The sequence below is a fragment of the Ranitomeya imitator genome, chromosome 1, assembly GCF_032444005.1.
Source record: "Ranitomeya imitator isolate aRanImi1 chromosome 1, aRanImi1.pri, whole genome shotgun sequence".
In the NCBI taxonomy this organism is placed as follows: Eukaryota; Metazoa; Chordata; class Amphibia; order Anura; family Dendrobatidae; genus Ranitomeya; species Ranitomeya imitator.
The window spans coordinates 757,354,247-757,361,864 of NC_091282.1; the positions used below are offsets into that span (position 1 = coordinate 757,354,247).

The 7,618-nt window shown below is 43.7% G+C and overlaps 3 long non-coding RNA genes across 3 annotated transcripts; 2 read left to right on the forward strand and 1 right to left on the reverse strand.

Annotated features, from left to right (window-relative positions):
* The first annotated feature begins 862 nt into the window (after positions 1 to 862).
* Positions 863 to 1,692, forward strand: LOC138658089 (uncharacterized). Its single transcript, XR_011317332.1, has 3 exons — positions 863 to 942; positions 1,360 to 1,475; positions 1,597 to 1,692. It is a non-coding gene; the product is annotated as an uncharacterized lncRNA (long non-coding RNA).
* Positions 1,693 to 1,698: 6 nt separating this feature from the next.
* Positions 1,699 to 3,225, forward strand: LOC138658090 (uncharacterized). The gene is made up of 2 exons (XR_011317333.1): positions 1,699 to 1,743; positions 2,079 to 3,225. It is a non-coding gene; the product is annotated as an uncharacterized lncRNA (long non-coding RNA).
* Positions 3,226 to 4,544: 1,319 nt separating this feature from the next.
* Positions 4,545 to 5,476, reverse strand: LOC138658091 (uncharacterized). The gene is made up of 3 exons (XR_011317334.1): positions 5,190 to 5,476; positions 4,961 to 5,105; positions 4,545 to 4,880 (listed from the first exon to the last, which is right to left on the reverse strand). It is a non-coding gene; the product is annotated as an uncharacterized lncRNA (long non-coding RNA).
* Between the last annotated feature and the right edge of the window lie 2,142 nt (positions 5,477 to 7,618).

Sequence of the window (7,618 nt, forward strand, 5' to 3'; positions counted from 1 at the left end):
TGCACAATTTGATGCACTAATGACAAAAAATAATGAAAAAATAATGGCTCTGGAGGAACAAATCATGGATCGCAAAAAAAGAAAATTTACAAGGGATTCCAATGATTATTCCTCCAATAAGGTATACGACTGGGGCAATTGGACTAATGTGAATAAGACCCCGAAATCGATACTTAAACAAAGCCAGTCTCACCAAAAACGTAAAAGCTTCAAGAAAAAAGCAAAATCGCATGTATACTTTACCTTGTCAGATCCAGATTCATTGGATAATCAGGGCAGTGCTTCAGACGTTTCCCTCAACGAAAATAGAATGTGCACTCCAAAGAATAACCACCACCAGACAAAAAACGCAACAGGCGGGGGGGGGGAGAAAGCACAGACGAAGGGGGAATGATCACACGCAACAAGAAACTGCACAGAAAGTAAATGAGTTGAGTATACCAATGTGTTAAACTTGTCATCTAAATCTCTATCATCTGAACAAGTTCAAGTTTTGTCCTTAGGATTAAATTTTGTTCCGGATCAGGACTTTGATTTATTCACTACAATTATGGATACCAACAAATTTATACGAAATTTGACCATTAGGCTATGTGCACACGTCAGGTTTTTTGTGCAGAATTTTCCTGAGATTTTCCTGAGGAGAAATTGGCACCACTCCCAGGAAAACCGCATGCGTTTTTTGTGCGTTTTTTGTGCGTTTTTTGTGCGTTTTTTATGCGTTTTTTATGCGTTTTTTTACATGCGTTTTTTATGCGTTTTTTACAGCAGATAAAGTTGGTTGAAAAAAAAAAAACCCATGAGTTCATTTCCTGGTCCAACCCCTCTTCACCATTTAGCTTCCTTGTTGAATTAAAGATGCCGCACCATCGTCTAACTCCAGAACAGAACTGCCTACTGTTGCATACGGCACTACTTTTGCTGCACCACTACAGCGAGCTGGTAAGAAAATGTCATTAGATGTGAACACTTTCCGTATTAGGCTGGGTTCACAATGTGTACAGCAGCCCGTTCAACACATACGTTCACGGTCTGCTGCAACGCAAGTGCTGACTTTGGCACATCACTAACGCAGATGGAGCATCTGCTAGCTACATCTGCGCTAGCAGTGACAGACACGGAAACGCTGCAGTCAGAGTCTAGAGGTCCGACCATCACTCAAATGACGGCACATGGCTAGTGATGTCAGACATAGGAGTCAATGGTGGCGCTAGCGGACTACGTTTCACCGCATTATGCAGCGGTGTTACAAAGTCCGTCAAAACGGACTGGGGGAACGCAATGTGAACCCAGCCTTGCCAGCTGTATAACATGTGTTGTACAGTTCCATGTAATAACACATACTATATTCTCCCATAGGAGCAATCGCGGAGAAGAAGGGATAGCAGACGGCAAAAAAGGATGTGGGTTCATCCCATCATTCATGAACGGGAGGAAAAGGGACACTTCCATGTTCTTTATCGTGATTTAAGGAGGTAAGATATAGTGAGAAATGGTATATTGACAGCTGTGTTTCTTTGTACCTTTTTTTGATATATACAACATACATTATGTGTGTGTTTAAAATTAAAGTTTTATGTTCCTTTTTATTTTCAGCTTTCCAGATAAATTTTCTCAGTTTTGCCGTCTTTCCATTGAGGCATTTGATCGTCTTCTAATTCTTCTTGGTCCACACCTCACTTACGAAGATACAGTCATGCGAAGAGCGATCTCTGCAGAAGAAAGGCTGCTCATCACCTTGCGGTAAGGCCTTGCTGCTAGTGCACCCCTAAATGCTGCCACAAATGCTGCCTGTTTAATCCGTAATGCTACCGCAATGCTGCGAGTGCACCGGTTCCCTCATAATGCTGCTGCTATGCTGCGAGTGCACCGTTTCCCTCATAATGCTGCCCCAATGCTGCGAGTGCACCGTTTACCTCATAATGCTGCCCCAATGCTGCGAGTGCACCCTGTTTCCCTCATAATGCTGCTGCAATGCTGCCTGTGTCCCCATAACGCTAGTGGCCATGATGTGGATGTTTTATCCTGCAACACAATTTGTGTTGGTAGGTTTTCTAAAATTTTTTTTCTTTCTTCAGGTTTTTAGCCACAGGAGAGAGCTACACATCCCTGCACCTCCAATTTAGGGTTGTCAAATCGACCATCTCGCAAATTGTACGGTGCACATGTACCGTCATCTGGCAGAAGTTGCGGCCCATCGTGATGCCTTGCCCAACCGAGGAGACTTGGCTGCAGGTTGCAGCAGGCTTTCAAACTGTGGCCAATTTCCCCAACTGCGTAGGTGCTGTTGATGGCAAACATGTGAGAGTGCTAAAGCCACCAAGATCAGGATCACGCTTCTTTAATTATAAGAAGTATTTTTCAGTGGTCTTGATGGCGGTGGCTGACGCACATTACAAGTTTGTTGCCATCGACGTTGGTGCCTATGGTAGTACTGGGGATTCTCGGGTGTTGCAATCATCACAGATTGGACTTCAAATTCTTCGAGATGGCGGCACGCTCCCAGCCCCTAGACCTTTGCCAGGTTCCACACATCCAGTACCCTTTGTGATGGTATCGGATGAGGCATTTCCCTTGAAGCCCCACCTGCTGCGCCCATACCCACGAAGAGCACTGGATGACCGGCGGAGGATTTTTAATTATAGGCTGAGCCGTGCACGAAGATATGTGGAATGTACCTTCGGGATCATGTGTAGTCGGTGGAGGATCTTTCACACTGCCATCCAGTTAGATCCGGAGACCGTGGACACTGTGATAAAGGCATGCTGTGTGCTCCACAACTATGCTCGGGAATACAGCACTGAGGTAGTTGAGGAATTACAGGTGTCAGAATTAGATGCAGTGGACAACTTTGGTCAAGGAAGGCAATGTAACACGGGTGTGCGTGTGAGAGAAACCTTTGCAGACTACTTCATGAGTCCTGAAGGTGCCGTGCACTGGCAATACTCTTGTGCCGGTGTTGAGCTGCCTGAACTGCAGAGAAGATCTGATGCCTAAACAGAATCAAGGCCCAAGACTGGACGTGAGATATAACAGCACAGAACATATGACGGCTGAACCCTATCCACTAATGAACCAGTCTGTACGGCACAGATGCTAACACCTGTGAAAATGTGAGGCGTAATCCCTATCAACCGTCGCCAAATCCCTATCTACCAAGGCCCCTTTTTAATTAATCTAATTGTAAACATTGCTAATAAATAAAAAATATTATTTAAACAATAATCGTTTCCATGTTGTTATTGTTTACCGTTGCTTAATCAGATCCCATTTCCGAGCTTCTTATTTTTATGATAATAAGAAATCTGAGTAGTTAAAATAATTTTTTTTAATAAAGTAAAAGAAAAATTAATTACATTAAAGAAACTTTTTTTAATGTATATGAACTTACATTTTATAACAAAATTTAAAGGGAACCTGTCACCCCAAAAATCACGGGTGAGGTAAGCCCACTTCTGTAATGCTGTAGATAAGCCCCCAATGTTATCAGAAAAAGGAGAAAAAGACGTTATGTTATACTCAACCACAGGCGGTCTCGCTGCTGGTCAGGTCAGATTGGCGTCTCCGGTCCACTGCGGCGCCTCCTATCTTCTTTCCATGACTTCCTCTTCTGATCTTCAGCAACGGCTCCAGCACAGGTGTACTTTGCTCGGCCCTGTTGAGGGCAGAGGATAGTACTGCAGTGCGCAGGCGCCGTGCCTCTGACCTTTCCGGCGCCTGCGCACTGCAGTACTATCCTCTGCCCTCAACAGGGCAGAGCAAAGTACGACTGCGCCGGAGCCGTGGCTGAAGATCAGAAGAGGACTTCATGGAAAGAAGATAGGAGGCGCCGCAGTGGACCGGAGACGCCAATCTGACCTGACCAGCAGCGAGACTGCCTGTGGTTGAGTATAACATAACGTCTTTTTCTCCTTTTTCTCATAACATCGGGGGCTTATCTACAGCATTACAGAATGCTGTAGATAAGCCCCTGATGACGGTGGGCTTACCTCACCCGCGATTTTCGTGGTGACAGGTTCCCTTTAAAGAACTTTTGTAAGATTTGGTCATGAACTCAACGGTTTAACATTCAATACACTCCCGTCTCTACTGAAATAGGATGAGATATCAAAACTCAAAATTGATGGTATTCCGGTTGGTAGCCCATATCATTAAATAAGTCAGGTTGGGAGTAGACACTGCTATTGGGCATACTGGAACGATGGCCAGTTGAACTAGGTACAGGTGTATGGCCACTGTACGCATCTACTTGATTGGCCCTGTATGTTGCCGCATGTCCGTAACGCTGCGATGCAGCAGCTGGTGGTGGTGGTGGAGGCATAATGGGGTTGCTGAAAACGTTGAAAATACCCGTCATTACTTGTGGAGCAGGGGGTAGGGTTGGTGTGTCATCAATTGCCATTAACAGACAATTGACAGCTGTAACGAACATTTGCTGCTTGTCCCGTGGCAGTGTTCTAACACGGTCTGCCAAAAATGACCCAAATTTGTCATGCTCATCTTGCTTTGAAGAATTATAAAGAAGATTGAGCGTTTTACTCGTTAATTGTTCTATAATTTGACCTTGTTTGGTCTTCTTTTGCACCGGTCTTTTCACTGCCACGGGACGGACAGAAGCAGCCCCCCTCCCCATGTGCCTCGACACACCGCCACCAGAGTTTGCACCAGCGTCAGAGGAAGTAGAAGTTGTGGTATTTGCTGCAACGTCATGTTCTCCAAGGGAATCACTTATTTCGGGTGACCTTCCGGACAAAGACATGTTCCCCGGAGATTCTTGGCTGTTCATTATGCTGTCTTCTACTTCCTCTCCAATACTGTCCACCGTGGTGTCACCATCGGTAAGGTCCGGAGGTGTTTGGGCAGAGATGTTGCTTTCTGTTCTGCAGACCCAAAAATAAAACAAAGGTTACAAAAATACAAATCATTACGTCAAGCAACACTATTTCTTTATATTATCTACCTCCTCAAACTCCGGCTTCCCAATATGAACTTCAGCTGGTCTCCATAGGGCACCCTCTTCCTTGGCGGCGAGCTGCCACTCGGAGTCTTGAGTGATTTAAGATATCTGTCTGTGACAGACCGCCATCTCGTCTTCACATCGCCCACTGCAAATTTAAAATTTTTAAATAAAACATTACAAATCCATTCTTCTTCCTTTTTTTAAAAAAAGGAAATAAATTTATACTTACAAATCTGTGTTTGCTGCTGTGTTGGGAGATTCGGCCACTCTGGAAAGAGAGCGGTTACTATTTTGGGCCAGGCATCACGTTTTGCCCCCTTGTACTTTTCACTTGACCGGTCCCAGACCTCAGGGTGTTGTTCAATCTTCATAAAAAAGGACAACAAGTAAAAAAAATTGAAATTAATTGTGGCCAACAATAAATACACGGTTATGTACATTTGCATATTTTAGATATAGTAGCATACATCGCAGCAACATAACATAGTGACCAGCCACGTAGTATATTGCACAGGCACTTAGTATATTGGCCAGCCATGAAGTATATTGCCCATCCACGTACTATATATTACCCATCCACGTAGTATATTCCACGTAGTATATTGCCCTACGTTGATGGCCAATATACTACGTGAATGGGCAATATACTACGTGAATGGGCAATATACTACGTGGATGGGCAATATACTACGTGGAATATACTACGTTGATGGCCAATATACTACGTGAATGGGCAATATACTACGTGGATGGGCAATATACTACGTGGAATATACTACGTGGATGGCCAATATACTACGTGAATGACCAATATACTACGTGGATGGGCAATATACTACGTGGATGGGCAATATACTACGTGGAATATACTACGTGGATGGCCAATATACTACGTGAATGACCAATATACTACGTGGATGGGCAATATACTACGTGAATGGGCAATATACTACGTGGATGGGCAATATACTACGTGGAATATACTACGTGGATGGCCAATATACTACGTGAATGGCCAATATACTACGTGGATGGGCAATATACTACGTGAATGGGCAATATACTATGTGGATGGGCAATATACTACGTGGAATATACTACGTTGATGGCCAATATACTACGTGAATGGGCAATATACTACGTGGATGGGCAATATACTACGTGGATGGGCAATATACTACGTGAATGGGCAATATACTACGTGGAATATACTACGTGGATGGCCAATATACTACGTGAATGGGCAATATACTACGTGGAATATACTACGTGGATGGCCAATATACTACGTGAATGGGCAATATACTATGTGGATGGGCAATATACTACGTGGAATATACTACGTTGATGGCCAATATACTACGTGAATGGCCAATATACTACGTGAATGGGTAATATACTACGTGAATGGGCAATATACTATGTGGATGGGCAATATACTACGTGGATGGGCAATATACAAAATATAGTATATTGCCCATCCATTTTGTATATTGCCCAGCCACGTAGTATATTGCCCAGCCACATAGTATATTGCCCATCCACGTAGTATATTACCCATTCACGTAGTATATTGCCCAGCCACGTAGTATATTACCCATTCACGTAGTATATTGCCCAGCCACGTAGTATATTACCCATTCACGTAGTATATTGCCCAGCCACGTAGTATATTACCCATTCACATACTATATTGCCCATCCACGTAGTATATTACCCATTCACGTAGTATATTGCCCAGCCACGTAGTATATTGCCCATCCACGTAGTATATTACCCATTCACGTAGTATATTGCCCAGGGACGTAGTATATTGCCCATCCACGTAGTATATTACCCATTCACGTAGTATATTGCCCAGCCACGTAGTATATTGCCCATCAACGTAGTATATTCCACGTAGTATATTGCCCATCAATTTCGTATATTGCCAAGCCACGTAGTGTATTAATGAAATAAAGACACCGAGTTTTTGACCATATTTTATTATTTGGGTATTGGAAGGGTTAAAAAAAAAATGGTTTACAATGGAACAGGTGCAATTGCACCTGTCCCGTTGTAAACATTACTGCAGATGACATATATCATCTCTGCGCAGCCTCACCGGCTGAACGGAGATGAACTGATAGCATGGGAACATTTTCCCACGCTCCAGAGTTTACCTCCGGTCAGCCGGAGAGTCCGCGCAGCTGCAGTGACTGCCGAACGAGTTCCCCCGAACAGCGCGAGCTGCGTTCGGGAGAACTCGGTATACAGTGAACGGGATCGCTTTACGATCCCGTTCATTGTATCGGTGGCCGCGGTTTAGAGCAGCCGCATGTTATGTGGCTGCTCTAAACACCAGATCATCGTGGGACAATCGTTTAATTGGATACTGCGGAGGGTAGGTATACGTTGTGGTTTGTTATTTTAATTTTTTCTGACAAGGGAATCGTGGAATTGGGCGTTTAGGTGAGTATGGGTTTTTTTTTTTATTTTTTATTTTAGGTGGCGATCGCCGGGGACAGGTAATTATAAGGTAACCACTGGCCACCAATGAAATTGTACTTTTTATTATTATTTATTCCACTGTCCACCAATGAAAATAAATAATATTTTACATATCCGTTCCACTGGCCACCAATGATAATTATTAAACACTGGCCACCAATGATAATA